Genomic DNA, 17,427 nt, shown 5'->3' on the forward strand with positions numbered 1-17,427 from the left:
GGATTATTATCCCCATGTTATGGATAGAGGCAAAGGGGGTGACTGACTTGTCACACCAGGAGTCTCTGGCAGAGGGGGCTGTTGAACCCAGGTTTCACGAGTCCCAGGCCAGGGCTTTAACCACCTGCCCATCCCTCTGCCCTGGGTTCGCTGGGTTATTGAAGACTGCTGTGCAGGGGAGCTTTCCTTATGCAGTCCCAGTCGGTGCAGATGGGTGGAAGAGCTCCAGGGTCAGAGAAGTCTTCCAAAGCCTGAAACTGAGCGGGTGTCCCAGAAGGGCTTTCTGAGTCTTTTCTCCACATCCAGACTGGGCTTGGGAATCATTTCTTATTGGTGGAACATCTTCAATCCTTGTGGTAGCAAGCAAACGTTCCGCCCGGCTTCACTGTCTGCTCGGGTCTCTGGCCGTGGGGATGTAGCTGATCACTAAGCGACTGCTCTGTCAGCGCGCAAGGAAGCTCAGCGACTCAAACCGCAGCTTTATTTTATACTTTCCATGTCGGGTTGCCAACTTTCTAATCACAGAAAACCGAACACCCCTGCCTTGCCCCCTGCCCCGCCCATTCTCCGGGGCCCTGCCCCCACTCGCTCCATCCCCTCCCCGTCACTCACTCTTCCCCACACTCATTTTCACTGGGCTGGGACAGGGGGTTGTGTGCGGGAGGGGGTGTGGGCTCTGGCTGGGGGTGCAGGCTTGGATGGGGCTGGGGATGAGGGGTGTGCGGTGCAGGAGGGGGCTCCGGCCTGGGGCCAAGGGGTTTGGGGTGTGGGAGGAGGGGTGGGCTCTGGGATGGGGCTGGGGATGAGGGGTTTCGGGTGCAGGAGGGGACTCTGGGTTGGGGTAGGGGGCTGGGGTGCGGGGGGATGAGGGCTCCAGCTGGGGGTGTGGGCTCTGGGGTGAGGGACAGGGGGTTGTGGTGCAGGATCCCAGTGGTGCTTACCATGGCTCCGAGGAAGTAGTAGCCAGGTCCCTGTGGCCTCTAGGCGCTTGGGTGGCCGGGCAGCTCTGCAGGGCGTGCACTACCTTTGTGTCTTCAGGTGCTGACCTCTGGAGCTCCCATTGGTCACAGTTCCCGGCCGATAGGAGCTGCGGAGCCGGCACCGAGTGGGGGCAGTGTGCAGAGCCTCCCAGTCCCTGGTCACCCCAGTGCTTAGGGGCCACAGGAACCTGGTGGTCGCTTCCGGGACCAGCACAGACCAAGGGCAGGTAGGGAGCCTGCCTTAGCCCTGGCCCCCCGCTGCACTGCTGACCGGACTGTTAACAGCCCGGTCGGCAATGCTGACCAGAGCCGCCAGGTTCCCTTTTCGACCGGGTGTTCCGGTTGAAAACCAGACGCCTGGCAACCCTATTTCCATGGTGCAATTTTCTCAGAGCACCGCCATTCAAGCTGACTGATGGTGCGCATTCACAGCACTGCTCGTCGGCTTAGCGTTCTGCAGACAATGACACACACACAGAGCTATCGGGCCAGATAGAATTATCCTCTTTTCACAGATGGAGAATTGAAATTCAAAGGGTCCGTGACTTGCCCAAGGTGTCACTGCTAGGATTAGAACTCAGGAACTTCTGGGTCCCCAGCCTGACCTTGGACTGCTGCTGCATGCCTCTTCTCCGCCCCTTTAAGAACTCTCAGATGAGATGTCAATCACCAGTATCTCTTCCTGTTGGGGTGAAAGCTCTGTGCAGACAACTCCCACCACTGAAAGGCTCAAATTTGCGGTTCTGGAATAGCAAGTATCAGATAAATACTTCTTTATTAACAGTGGAGGGAGTTACGTGAACTGTGAACAGGCAGGGGATGGCCAAGGTGGCCCAAGTGTTCCTTTCCAGAGCTGGGTTCATGATTCTGTTGGTAGTCACAGTATGCCATGAAGTTAAACTTTTGTTCTTATTATGGGGCTCATTGCTGTGCCTCCTCACGTACAGTGGCAGTGACTGACAGTTCTTTCTGAACACGGGAGTATGTAATTGTTATGTATGCAGACAGTCATGGGCGTGATAAGGAAGTTACAAGCTACAGTCAAATGGAAGTGCCATTGTGTTCACTTAACTTACATGTACAAATATCCCATTGTGTGCACCCAGTTTTCTCATTTGATGCACACATGAGCACTTGGACACATAATTGGTCCTGGCACATGCAAACACCAGATCTGGGTGGGCTTACTGGGCACTTCCATGGGTGACTAGGTGTGTGCAAAGGTGTGTTCACTGTTGGATGTGCTACACTTGAAAATCTGGCTCCATACCTTTACTTTTTAGAGTTCACCAGACGGTGACTTGTTCTCCTTTGTCACCAACTGGAGCCAGGCACCAAGCTGTGGAAGCCAAAAACTCCTTGTAGTTCTTACTGAATCTGCTCTTTATACTTCTGCTAGGTATCTGAGTAGCACAGGGGTTGGTATGTTTCTGATCTGAATCTCTAATGCTACTTCTTGGAATTAAAAGGAGTTTTGCAATTTACACTGACTTTGTAATGAAAAAGTGAAATACGAATAGAAAGGTCAGATCTAAAGAACTGGACAGAGAGGAAAGCAGGACAGGAAAATACTGGGGAAACCGAGGGTTATAATAGCAATAGCATGAGAACAGTAGTGGCTGTTATATGATCAACTGTAGGTAACATAAAGATGCTAAAGCAGTGGTTCTCAGCCAGGGGCACGTGTACCCCTGGGGGTAATCAGAGGCCTTCCAAGGGGGGACAACTCAGCTAGATATTTGCCTTGTTTTACAACAGGTCACATACAAAGCACTAGCGAAGTCAGTACAAACTAACAGTTCATACAGACGCTGACTTGTTTCTACTGCTCTCTGTATGATACACGGACATGTAAGAACAATGTTTATATTCCAATTGATTTATTTTATCATATGGTAATGAGAGGAAAAAACAATTTTTCAGTAATAGCGTGGCTGTGACACTTCTGTATTTTTATGTCTGATTTTGTTAGTTTTTAAGTGAGGTGAAATTTGGGGGTACACAAGACAAATCAGGCTCTGGAAAGGTTGAGAACCTCTGCACTAAAGAGATCCCTGCAGATGGAAACATGGAAGCTCACTGGATATAGACAATCTGTTGAAGGTTAATGGAAAATGAAGCAATTACAGGAGCTGGCCATTTGTTTCAGTCTCTGGTTACTAAATGCAAACACAGTATAAAAAAGAATTCATTCCTAACCAGCTTCAATCATTGCAGCTGTAAAGATACAGGCTCTCGTGAATATTTGAACAGTAAACTTTGCATACCAGATAAGAAAATACTTAACCAACTGCAGAGAAATAAGAGTTTAAAGCAGGTGGGTAGAGCTGACTGGCCTTTCATCAGCTCCTAAGCCAGAGCAGGTTAGTTAGACCTGCCCTCGTCTACAAATAAATCAGTTACTTTCCTGTTAGGCTGCAATGTTTTTTAATCCACCTGGGTTTGTGAAGGAAATCTGAGAGCTATTTACACAGCTGCAATTTCTCTGTGTTCTTTCCCAGTTTTTAGTCAGAGTGGGTGAGAAGAAGGTGACTTCCTCAGCATGGGCGGCTCTGCCAATTTTGCCGCCCCAAGCAGTTGCCGCTGAATGGCCACCGCCACAACAGCAGCGGAGCTGCCGCCCAAAAGCCGCTGCGGCGGGAAAAGCGGCGGAGCTGCTGCCGAATTGCTGCCACGGGACACGGAGCTGCCGCCCCATTCTAATTGCCGCCCCAAGCACCTGCTTGGAAAGCTGGGGCCTGGCGCCGGCCCTGTTCCTCAGAAATCTCTTGCAGACAGAGGCAAAAATCCCTGAAATGGGTCAGAGAAACTAAGTTTCTTTTGGATGAGGCAGAAAACTGAGGTCATGGTGACCTGTGGTTATTAGAGCCCATGAAACACCTTGCAAGCAGAGGTGAGTTGGCCAAGTGTCTTGGCCAAATTCCAGGTGTGTAGTTGCTGGCTATCTGCGCTCCCCTGCTGTTTTCAGCTGGATGCTAGATACGTCTGAGCCGTTGTGGTCTTTATCATTTCCTAAATGCACTCCCCGAACTGTTGCACAGGGAAAATGCTGTTTCACTTCGAGAAGTGGTTCCTCGTGGTGGTGGAGCATTTGCTGATACTCATTAACTTGTGCATCCCAGTTTCCCCCCCCACATGAGTCACATCATGGCAGTCTCTGATCAGGCTCTGTTAGCAGCGCACATTTTTCTCCCGCGGGTTGCTGTAACCCCGATGGCACAGTGACTGATCCAGTCCTGCTGTCGGTCTGGCAGCTCTTGTCTTGCCTTAGTTTGTCAGGATGAGTATTTTGTATTTAAATATGTAACTCATCATAACTTCAAAATGGGTGAGTTAGGCTAATGGACCACATTGAAAGGTGCCCGTTTGCGGTGGTGCCGAGCTTTGCCCCATGCGCACACTCCAAATGTTTAAGGTGCCCTGTGTCAGTCTGAGCCTGACCCTGCTTCTGTGCTGGGACGCTCCTCGTGTAGCGCACATCAAAGGCACTTTCTGCAGCAGCCACCGCATCAGCCAGTTCTGCCCTCCAGCAGCGAACGTACCGCTGGGAGCAGGATGCGGCCTTTGGGAGGAAACATTGTCTCTCCCTCCCCGTAGAGCATCTGTGCTGCTTTAGGGCCTGACTCCTCATTGGAGCAAGGGCTGCAGGGGTGGGCCCTGGTTTCTCTACCTAGGAGTAACACAAATACACACAGAGCTGGAGGGGATCAGGTGAAGGAAAATTCCTTGAGTTTTCCTCGCAGAGTTCCTGCCAAACCCTGCTGCTGGGGGGTTCTGACCCCAAACCTCACAGATCTCCTAGGCTGCAGGAAAGCACAGGGCTAGCTGTGCAGAGGCCCCTTGCCTCCCATCTGTCCGTGGGGTCCCACCAGGCCCAGGGTGGCGCAGCCCTGGAGGAGCTGGGCTGCCAGAGATTCCCCATGGTCCATATTAGCTGCCCGGTGCACAGGGGCCCATAGAACTAGATCAACTTTTCCAGGTAGTCCATGTAGAGCTCTAGGGAGGACTAATGCACATCCTCTGCCCCCCTCACGAATGCTGCCCTGTGGAGAGCACCCCTGGCTCCCCTTTCTGCTCAGCAGAAGGGGGATTTGTGCACAGATCTTGGGGAATGTGATGGGACTCGTTGTGTTTAGATTTTCCCCTAGGGATCGCTCTAGTTCTATTCAGTGCAGGAAAGGCCTCCCAGAATCTTTAACAGGGAGCAGGGTGCATCTGTCTGGACAGCATGGTGCACTCTTAATAGCCTCAGGTTTTGTCTGTCTTGACCACAAAACAAAATTCCAAACCCCACAGCAGCTGTGATTCCAGCCATAACTCCAGCACTTCCCAGAGTGAAATAACAAGTAATACCAAAGGACACAAGGAATCAAAATGCACAGGGGATAAAATATGTGTTCAGAAGAGATGTGAACAAAGATTGTGAGCACAGGAGGCTCTTCTAGGTGTCTGGAACTGCAAAGGAAGTGGCTTGTGGCAGGCTGTTGACATGGTTTCTATTTCTAGGCACTCGCGTCAAAGTACTGAGAGAGACAGCAGACAAACAGCACCTGGGGTTGCCCCTTCTCCATAGTCTTGTAGTGTAGTTTCATTTTTTCAGTGAGAATTAGGACAATGGTGATTGTACAATACTGAATGTAAATTATGTAAAGTTATTGGGAGTCACCGGATGGTGATGTTACAGACAGTGCTAAATCTTACTTATTTTAACATGTAGGCATTAGAATGGGGAGAAATGCTTATTGTCAGCTGTGATGCCCATCCTCTTAGAAGCTCAGAATGTAACCAATCAAAATAGTTCCCTGTTTTGTGTCTGTCTCTCTGAATTGTTCTTGGGTTATACCTGTGCAAGCAAACAAAGCATAGTGGTGCCAAAATAGTAGCAAGTGCTGCTGTCTTCCACTGTCTACAGGGCTTCAACTGAGATTGAAATTGAGGTCTCAATAAATGGCCGGATTTGTGGACCACAGTCATACAGTGGCTGAATCTCTATTACCCACCTGTGTGCCTAGTACCACCTACTGATTCGTACTTCTTTGACAGACATGGTAACATACCCCTTGTAATGTCTGAGATTCTCGGGACACAGCATGAGGAGTGTGTTTCGAGTTATAACATCCTGGGCCTTGGCTCGCTAGCGTGTGGGAGAGACGCTCGGGATGTGCCTGCTCTTAGCAGCAGCACTGTGGGGCACCAAAGCAGGACGCTCAAAGACCATCTAACCTGTGACACCCTGGGCATACTCTCTCTCCTCCAGCACCGGGGTGCAGGCCCACTCCCCGCATGGAGATTAGCATTGTGCATTGATGTCCGTTGTCAAAGCCTGCTCACTGCAGGGTCCCCTCACCCCACAGCTCTCTGACCCTGCTGTGCTTGTTGTCTCAGCAGTTTATCATACAGAGCTCGCTGCATCTTCCTCCATGTAAATATTTGATGTGGCAGCTACAGAATGCACCAGAAACTCAGTCAGTCAAGGTGCCAAAATGAACATCAGCTCCGAGGCTGTGGATATTGACACCATCCCTTCTGTGCAAGTTAAACGGGGTTGAAATGAACCTCTTGGGCCTCTCTGTTCGCAGCTACCCACTGCAAGGTGTGCTGTCCAGGAGAGGAGGGGAGGAACAGCAGTAAAAACCTGGCCCCATTGGGTATGTAGGCAGCAGGAGGTGTCTCAGGTGAGAGGAAGGGTCTTGCCCATGGCTGAGCCAGCCTGAGCCTGTGATCACATGTTCTGCTCACCTGGGCTGCACAGACCCCTGGTTCATCCTGCCCCTTCCCTTACACCAGTGATTTAAAGCAGAGCCCTTACTGCTTGGAGATCTCGCCTAGCTCAGGGAGCATTAGAGCTTACACCTGCTGTGGGCCAGTCCCCTCTGCTGGCTTTCCCTGGTCTCTCACATCAGACACAGGCTGCTTGTCTTCACCGTCACGGCCTGTCCCCACCCTACCGATCATCTCTCACTCGCTATCCATGTATCAGCTTCTAACTCCCGTCAGCCCATGAAGTCAGCCACTGTTGACCACCTGTTTAATTTTCAAACAGGCACCTTCATGCTTTTTTCCATGCTGCTCCTCATGCCTGGGAGGAGCTCATAAACAGCCACAAAGCTATCTCACCCTCCTCCAAATCCCTCCTCAAAACTCTCCTTTGCTGTGATGGCCACAAAAAACATGACAGCAGTGACCACAGCCCATCATGCTGATCTGTATTTCCTTGGGTCCTTGGACTCCCCCATCTGTCTGTATCCGTCTGCTGTCTCTTGTCTTATAGTTAGATTGCACGTTCTTTGCAGCAGGGATCGTCTTTGTTCTGTGTTTGCACCATGCCTAGCACAACAGAGTCCTCCTGGTCCAGGACTGAGAGCTCTGAGGTTCTTTGATAACACAGATAATCAATGATACATTTTGTCCATTAAATAGAGTGGCTGTTTATTTAAAATAAAGAAAAGTGCCTACAGTTATACACCAGACTTCTTCATTGGCTGATGCTGCCAAATTGGAGGGAAATCAGAGAAGAGCAAAAAAAATTAGAGAGAGACTGACTTGTAAGGAAAGGCTAAAAGAACGAAATGTGTCCAAATGATGGTGATGGGAGGGTTGTAATAAACATCTCTCTGTAGGTGAAGGGAGCAAAACAATCATGGGAAGGAGAATGGGGGAACCAAGGGGGTAGGAGAAGGATGGAATTAAACCCAAGCCAAATAACAAAAATCCCACTTTGAATGAATCTGAGGGAAAACTCAGTAAGATGTGTGGTATCTGGCTGTGCAGTGGTCTCCCAAGGGACGTGTTGGAAACCTCACTGCACTGCTTGGGACAGTTAAAACTCAGCTGCACAAAGCATTCAGGAATCCATACAAATTCTTCTTTGGCAGGGGGTGGACTATGGGCTTGGTCTTGCAACAAGCTGACCACTCTGGATGCCCTTAAGTGCCTAGTTAATTGTAAGCCCATAAATAGCCCCATTGAAGTCAAACTTTAAAACTTTTTATACAAATGATTCTTGTGAAAATAGTAGATAAGTAAATCCACTTAATGTGACTTTAAACCAAAGCCTAATTATATGTCATAAAGCCTAGCGTGATGGTGATACTGGGCTCAGATTCCGATCTGTTCTGCCGTGTACATCTCAAGAGACTCTTGTGTAAGTCAGTGCAGTTACTCCAGGGTTGCACTGGTGTCAAGGAGAGCAGAATGCACAGACTGAAGGAGATGTGACTATCCCAGATCTTTCTAGCTTCAGCCCTTGTACTCTGAACTGCTAACGTGTAACTCCCTCTACTGACAGGTTTCAGAGTAACAGCCGTGTTAGTCTGTATTCGCAAAAAGAAAAGGAGTACTTGTGGCACCTTAGAGACTAACCAATTTATTTGAGCATAAGCTTTCGTGAGCTACAGCATCCGATGAAGTGAGCTGTAGCTCACGAAAGCTTATGCTCAAATAAATTGGTTAGTCTCTAAGGTGCCACAAGTCCTCCTTTTCTTTTTCCCTCTACTGGCGGCTCCGCTACAATTCAGTATACGTGGGAGTCTGCTTGAGCAGTAGACGCCAAGCGTTAGACTACGAGCCAGACCCCAAAACACCTGTGCATAGAGCATGCATGCGGTCCTGCAGTGACTGTGCAGAGCCAGGTCCTATGCTGTATTCAGAGAAGTCTGGAGGCTGCTGTAAATTAGGCCACACCGCAATAGCCACAAGAGGCTGAGAACACAGCTGAGGGTATGTCTACACTACGGAATGAGGTCAAATTTATAGAAGTCAGTTTTTTAGAAATCGGTTTTATATATTCGAGTGTGTGTGTCCCCACAGAAAATGCTCTAAGTGCATTAAGTGCATTAACTCGGTGGAGTGCTTCCACAGTACCGAGGCAAGCGTCGACTTCCGGAGCGTTGCACTGTGGGTAGCTATCCCACAGTTCCCGCAGTCTCCGCTGCCCATTGGAATTCTGGGTTGAGATCCCAATGCCTGATGGGGCTAAAACATTGTCGCGGGTGGTTCTGGGTACATATCGTCAGTCCCCCGTTCCCTCCCTCCCTCCGTGAAAGAAAGGGCAGACAATCGTTTCGCACCTTTTTTCCTGAGTTACCTGTGCAGACGCCATACCACGGCAAGCATGGAGCCCACTCAGGTAACCGTCACCGTATGTCTCCTGGGTGCTGGCAGATGTGGTACTGCATTGCTACACAGCAGCAGCAACCCATTGCCTTGTGGCAGCAGACGATGCAGTAGGACTAGCAGCCGGCATCGTCATGTCCGAGGTGCTCCTGGCCACGTCGGCCAGGAGTGCCTGGGCAGACATGGGTGCAGGGACTAAATTTGGAGTGACTTGACCAGGTCATTCTCTTTAGTCCTGCAGTCAGTCCTATTGAACCGTCTTATGGTGAGCAGGCAGGCGATACGGATTGCTAGCAGTCGTACTGTACCATCTTCTGCCAGGCAGGCAAGAGATGAGGATGGCTAGCAGTCATACTGCACCATCTGCTGCCAGCCAAAGATGTAAAAGATAGATGGAGTGGATCAAAACAAGAAATAGACCAGATTTGTTTTGTACTCATTTGCTTCCCCGCCTCCCCCGTCTAGGGGACTCATTCCTCTAGGTCACACTGCAGTCACTCACAGAGAAGGTGCAGCGAGGTAAATCTAGCCATGTATCAATCAGAGGCCAGACCAACCTGCTTGTTCCAATAAGAACATTTACTTAGGTGCACCATTTCTTATTGGAACCCTCCGTGAAGTCCTGCCTGAAATACTCCTTGATGTAAAGCCACCCCCTTTGTTGATTTTAATTCCCTGTAAGCCAACCCTGTAAGCCGTGTCGTCAGTCGCCCCTCCCTCCATCAGAGCAACGGCAGACAATCGTTCCGTGCCTTTTTTCTGTGCGGACGCCATACCAAGGCAAGCATGGAGGCCGCTCAGCTCACTTTGGCAATTAGGAGCACATTAAACACCACACGCCTTATCCAGCAGTATATGCAGCACCAGAACCTGGCAGAGCGATACCGGGCGAGCAGGCGACGTCAGCACGGTCACGTGAGTGATCAGGACATGGACACAGATTTCTCTGAAAGCATGGGCCCTGGCAATGTGGGCATCATGGTGCTAATGGGGCAGGTTCATGCTGTGGAACGCCGATTCTGGGCTCAGGAAACAAGCACAGACTGGTGGGACCGCATAGTGTTGCAGGTCTGGGATGATTCCCAGTGGCTGTGAAACTTTCACATGCGTAAGGGCACTTTCATGGAATTTTGTGACTTGCTTTCCCCTGCCCTGAAGCGCATGAATACCAAGATGAGAGCAGCCCTCACAGTTGAGAAGCGAGTGGCGATAGCCCTGTGGAAGCTTGCAATGCCAGACAGCTACCGGTCAGTTGGGAATCAATTTGGAGTGGGCAAATTTACTGTTGGGGCTGCTGTGATGCAAGTAGCCCACGCAATCAAAGATCTGCTGATATCAAGGATAGTGACCCTGGGAAATGTGCAGGTCATAGTGGATGGCTTTGCTGCAATGGGATTCCCTAACTGTGGTGGGGCCATAGACAGAACCCATATCCCTATCTTGGCACCGGAGCACCAAGCCAGCGAGTACGTAAACCGAAAGGGGTACTTTTCAATAGTGCTGCAAGCTCTGGTGGATCACAAGGGACGTTTCACCAACATCAGCGTGGGATGGCCGGGAAAGGTACATGACGCTCGCATCTTCAGGAACTCTGGTCTGTTTCAAAAGCTGCAGGAAGGGACTTTATTCCCAGACCAGAAAATAACTGTTGGGGATGTTGAAATGCCTATAGTTATCCTTGGGGACCCAGCCTACCCCTTAACGCCATGGCTCATGAAGCCGTACACAGGCAGCCTGGACAGTAGTGAGGAGCTGTTCAACTACAGGCTGGGCAAGTGCAGAATGGTGGTAGAATGTGCATTTGGACGTTTAAAGGCGCGCTGGCGCAGTTTACTGACTCGCTTAGACCTCAGCGAAACCAATATTCCCACTGTTATTACTGCTTGCTGTGCACTCCACAATATCTGTGAGAGTAAGGGGGAGACGTTTATGGCGGGGTGGGAGGTTGAGGCAAATTGCCTGGCTGCTGGTTACGCGCAGCCAGACACCAGGGCGGTTAGAAGAGCACAGGAGGGTGCGGTACGCATCAGAGAAGCTTTGAAAACCAGTTTCATGACTGGCCAGGCTACGGTGTGAAAGTTCTCTTTGTTTCTCCTTGATGAAACCCCCCGCCCCTTGGTTCACTCTACTTCCCTGTAAGCTAACCACCCTACCCTCCTCCCTTCAATCATTGCTTGCAGAGGCAATAAAGTCATTGTTGCTTCACATTCATGCATTCTTTATTCATTCATCACACAAATAGGGGGATGACTACCAAGGTAGCCCAGGAGGGGTGGTGGAGGAAGGAAGGAAAATGCCACACAGCACTTTAAAAGTTTACAACTTTAAAATTTATTGAATGCCAGTCTTCTTTTTTTTGGGCAATCCTCTGTGGTGGAGTGGCTGGTTGGCCGGTGGCCCCCCCACCGCGTTCTTGGGCGTCTGGGTGTGGAGGCTATGGAACTTGGGGAGGAGGGCGGTTGGTTACACAGGGGCTGTAGTGGCAGTCTGTGCTCCAGCTGCCTTTGCTGCAGCTCAACCATACACTGGAGCATACTGGTTTGGTCCTCCAGCAGCCTCAGCATTGAATCCTGCCTCCTCTCATCACGCTTCCGCCACATTTGAGCTTCAGCCCTCTCTTCAGCCCGCCACTTACTCTCTTCAGCCTGCCACTTACTCTCTTCAGCCCGCCACCTCTCCTCCCGGTCATTTTGTGCTTTCATAGAATCATAGAATATCAGGGTTGGAAGGGACCTCAGGAGGTCATCTAGTCCAACCCCCTGCTCAAAGCAGGACCGATCCCCAATCAAATCATCCAAGCCAAGGCTTTGTCAAGCCTGACCTTAAAAACTTCCAAGGAAGGAGATTCTACCACCTCCCTAGGTAATGCATTCCAGTGTTTCACCACCCTCCTAGTGAAAAAGTTTTTCCTAATATCTGACCTAAACCTCCCCCACTGCAACTTGAGACCATTACTCCTTGTCCTGTCCTCTTCTACCACTGAGAATAGTCTAGAACCATCCTCTCTGGAACCACCTCTCAGGTAGTTGAAAGCAGCTATCAAATCCCCCCTCATTCTTCTCTTCTGCAGACTAAACAATCCCAGCTCCCTCAGCCTCTCCTCATAAGTCATAAGTCAGTGCTTTCCTGCACTCTGACATTATTTGCCTCCACGCATTCGTCTGTGCTCTGTCAGTGTGGGAGGACAGCATGAGCTCAGAGAACATTTCATCACGAGTGCGTTTTTTTTTTCTTTCTAATCTTCACTAGCCTCTGGGAAGGAGAAGATCCTGTGATCATTGAAACACATGCAGCTGGTGGAGAAAAAAAAAGGGACAGCGGTATTTAAAAAGACACATTTTATAAAACAGTGGCTACACTCTTTCAGGGTAAACCTTGCTGTTAACATTACATACATAGCACATGTGCTTTCGTTACAAGGTCGCATTTTGCCTCCCCCCACCGCGTGGCTACCCCCTCAACCCTCCCCCCTCCCCGTGGCTAACAGCGGGGAACATTTCTGTTCAGCCACAGGCAAACAGCCCAGCAGGAACGGGCTCCTCTGAGTGTCCCCTGAAGAAAAGCACCCTATTTCAACCAGGTGACCATGAATGATATTTCACTCTCCTGAGGATAACACAGAGAGATAAAGAACGGATGTTGTTTGAACACCAGCAAACATACACTGCAATGCTTTGTTGTACAATGATTCCCGAGTACGTGTCACTGGCCTGGAGTGGTAAAGTGTCCTACCATGAAGGACGCAATAAGGCTGCCCTCCCCAGAAACCTTTTGCAAAGGCTTTGGGAGTACATCCAGGAGAGCCGCGAATGCCAGGGCAAAGTAATCCTTTCACATGCTTGCTTTTAAACCATGTATAGTATTTTAAAAGGTACACTCACCGGAGGTCCCTTCTCCACCTGCCGGGTCCAGGAGGCAGCCATGGGTGGGTTCGGGGGGTACTGGCTCCAGGTCCAGGGTGAGAAACAGTTCCTGGCTGTCGGGAAAACCAGTTTTTCCGCTTGCTTGCTGTGAGCTATCTACAACCTCATCATCATCATCATCTTCTTCGTCCCCAAAACCTGCTTCCGTGTTGCCTCCATCTCCTTTGAAGGAGTCAAACAACACGGCGGGGGTAGTGGTGGCTGAACCCCCTAAAATGGCATGCAGCTCATCATAGAAGCGGCATGTTTGGGGCTCTGACACGGAGCGGCCGTTCGCCTCTCTCATTTTCTGGTAGGCTTGCCTCAGCTCCTTAAGTTTCACGCGGCACTGCTTCGGGTCCCTGTTATGGCCTCTGTCCTTCATGCCCTGGGAGATTTTGACAAAGGTTTTGGCATTTCGAAAACTGGAACGGAGTTCTGATAGCACGGATTCCTCTCCCCATACAGCAATCAGATCCCGTACCTCCCGGTCGGTCCATGCTGGAGCTCTTTTGCAATTCTGTGACTCCATCATGGTCACCTCTGCTGATGAGCTCTGCATGGTCACCTGCAGCTTGCCACGCTGGCCAAACAGGAAATTGAAATTCAAAAGTTCGCGGGCCTTTTCCTGTCTACCTGGCCAGTGCATCTGAGTTGAGAGTGCTGTCCAGAGCGGTCGCAATGGAGCACTCTGGGATAGCTCCCGGAGGCCAATACCGTCGAATTGTGTCCACAGTACCCCAAATTCGACCCGGCAAGGCCGATTTAAGCGCTAATCCACTTGTCAGGGGTGGAGTAAGGAAATCAATTTTAAGAGCCCTTTAAGTCGAAATAAAGGGTTTCATCGTGTGGACGGGTGCAGGTTTACATCGATTTAACGCTGCTAAATTCGACCTAAAGTCCTAGTGTAGACCAGGGCTGAGTCTCTGCATAGTGCAGGGACACCCCAGCCACACCCACTTTCCACTCTCCCTGGCAGCAGGAAGGGTGCCTGCTGTCAGAGCCCTTCGGTTGGCTCCAAGCCACTGCAGAGCACCCATACATGAAGCTGATCCTCCTGGGAGGAGCAAGCCAGCTTTATGGCTGGAGTCAGTCAGGGGGTGCAGCGCTGCCAACCCAAGTGCCCAAAGGGTACGTTTACTCAACTGGCTCGGGCTGCGGGGCTGTAAGATTTCTGTGTAGGCAGCCTGAGTCCGAACTATGGGAGCCCACAACCCTTTGAGCCTGAGTCAGCTAATCTGGGCCAGCCGTGGCCGTGTGCGGGCCTTTTATTCCAGTGTGGACATACCCAAACAGCACAAGACTGGCTTTAAAACTGAGATTTTTTAAACTAAGAAATGTTGGGTGGTTTTTATTTGATTTCTGGGTTTTGATCCTTTTTGTCTTTCCACTGTAAATCACTCAATCCCACCTTTCTGGGTCAGGTGTCCAGATATGTGTGTTCAACTTTTTGCTGCAACCACCAGAGCTAGAAACTTACTTTTAAAAAATGCAAGCTGAGATTCTCACCTCATTTCTTGACTAAAGGAGCTGGGGCTTTTAGAAAAATTGCACATACCACAACAGTTAATAACATAGGTCTTGCCCCATCTCCAGATGCTTCACAGGGAATGAATAGAACAGGATAACTTTGAGTGATCTATCCCCTCTCATCAAGTCCCAGCTTCTAGCAGTTGGAGGTTTAGGGACACCCGGAGCATGGGGTCACATCCCTGACCATCCTGGCTAATAGCCATTGATGGACCTAACCTCCATGAACTTATCTAATTATTTTTTTAACCCAGCTATACTTTTGGCCTTCATAACGTCCCCTGACAATGAGTTCCACAAGTTGACTGTGTGTTATATGAAGAAGTACTTCCTTTTGTTTGTTTTAAACCTGCTGCCTATTAATTTCATTGAGTGACCCCTGGTTCTTGTGTCATGAGAAGGGGTAAATAACCTCTCTTCATGGTGAAAACTGACCATTTATTCCCACCCTTTGTTTCCTATCTTTTAACCAGTTACTGATCCATTAGAGGATCTTTCCTCTTATCCCATGACTGTTTAGTTTGCTTAAGAGCCTTTGGTGAGGTATTTTGTCAAAGGCTTTCTGAAAGTCCAAGTACACTGTATCCACTGGATCAGCTTTGTCCACATATTTATTGACCCCCTCAAAGAATTCTAATAGATGGGTGAGGCATGATTTCCATTTAAAAAAGCCATGTTGACTTTTCCCCAGCATATTGTGTTTATCTATGTGTCTGATAATTCTGCTCTTTATGATAGTTTCAACCAATTTGCCTGGTACAGAAGTCAGGCTTACTGGCCTCTAATTGCCAGGATCACCTCTGGAACCTTTTTTTAAAAATAGGCATTACATTAGCTACCCTCCAGTCATCTGGTACAGAGGCTGATTTAAATGATAGGTTACACACCAGTTAGTTGTTCTGCGATTTAATATTTGAGTTCCTTTAGAAGTCTTGGGTGAATACCATCTGGTGATGTATTACTGTTTAATTTACCAATTCATTCCAAAACCTCCTCTACTGACATCTCAATCTGGGACACGTCTTCAGATTTGTCACCTAGAAAGAATGGCTCAGGTGTGGGAATCTCCCCCACATCCTCTGCAATGAAGACTGATGCAAATAATTCATTTAGGTTCTCAGCAACAGCTTTGTCTTCCTGGAGCGCTCCTTTGGCCCCTTTTCCACCCAGTAGCCCTGCTCACTGTTTGGCAGGCTTCCTGCTTCTGAGAGACTTAAAAAACATTTTGCTGTTACTTTTTGTGTCCTTAGATAGATGCTCTTCAAATTCTTTCTTAGCCTGCTTTATTACACTTTTACATTTGACTTGCCAGAATTTATGTTCCTTTATATTTTCCTCAGTAGGATTTGGTTTCCAATTTTTAAAGGATGCTTTTTTGCCTTTAAGTGCCTCTTTCACGCTGGATCTTTGGTCTTCTTACTGTTTGTTTGTTTGTAATTGTGGGGTATGCATTTAATTTGAGCCTCTAATACGCTGTTTTTAAATAGTCTCCATGCAATTTGCAGGCATTTCACCCTTGTGACTGCTTCTTTTAATTTCCATTTAACTTGCTTTTTTATTTTTATATAGTTCAGGGAATTTAAGCTATGCACATTGATAACCAACACCACTATATACTCGCATTGCTGCAACCCTTCTCTCTTCCCCCAGTATTCAGTACCTTCCCTTGTGAAGTCTTGATAAAGGGCCCAATCCTGCAAACCTGTGCTCATGGGGTTATTTATGGGAATAAGGGGGTTGCAGAAGTGGCCCCTTTGCACCCAATTCTACTCCCATTTCAGTCAGTAGGAAAATTCCCACTGACTTCAGTAAGAGCACTATTGGGCCCTGGTGCTACTACATGGCCAGAAAGGGTTAATCTCTGCTACCCTGCTGTATGCTACCTTTAATGCAGTGACTGCAGATTTTTACACAGATGTAGATTTGGCCTTTGGTCTCCTTTTTGCATGGAAGGCATCATGTATCCTATGTCAGCATGTAAATAACAATAAAATCCTGCCTGGCTATGTGAGGTTTCCACATCCACACCTCTGGCAAATAAGGTTTGAGTTTAACCCTGTAATGATGGCTGTGATGATCCATACATTCCTGTGACTACCTTGTGCCATCCAGAACTGGCTTCCTACTCCATTTTCTACCAATCCAACTCAGGCCTGCAGAGCAAGGGTGAATAGCATCACAAGAGGCAGTAATGTATCTGCAGCTGAAACCACAGAAGCAAACCAGGAAATGCAGCATTTGCTTATTTCTTAAACCCTATTCTGAATTGGTACAGCTAGGAGCACAATTTATGATGCTAATTATCAGGAATTTCCATTCTGTTGGGGTGTTCTTCATTCACGATGATCTGGAAAAGTTCAGGATGTTTGTGTGTCACTAGGTAGCATCAAACGAAGCTTGGATGAGTTATTAGTGGAGAGAGATGGGCCTAAAGTGATCCCAGATCTATTTCCTCCTCCTTAAAACTCTCCTCTGCTGTCAGCTTATGACCAGCTAGCAATGAGTAGGCAGGTGGTGCGATGAGACTGCTGCTTATCATGGATAACTTCTTGCTCATGTCACAGTTACCTCATCTTCCCTCTTTCCCCCACCCCTACTCCCTATTTGTTTATCTCATCTACCTGTTGGTTCTGATTACCAAGACTACTAGCTCGTCGTGGCTGACCTTTTATTGTATGCCTATGCAGCGCCTAGCGTAATGAGGCCTTGATTCTTGATTGGTTCCCCTGGATGGTAATAGAATATAGATAATACAGATGATGACATCATAATACCCTGAGTGACATCACCCCTGAAGCAATGATGTCACATTGCAGAAGCAAGCACTTCTTTATCAAGATTCCACAGCAGAGAAGCTCTGTGCCAACCTACTCAGCAAGGTGCTCCTCCCAGTGGCTTTC

This window comes from Natator depressus, chromosome 9, assembly GCF_965152275.1.
Source record: "Natator depressus isolate rNatDep1 chromosome 9, rNatDep2.hap1, whole genome shotgun sequence".
Lineage (NCBI taxonomy): Eukaryota > Metazoa > Chordata > Testudines > Cheloniidae > Natator > Natator depressus.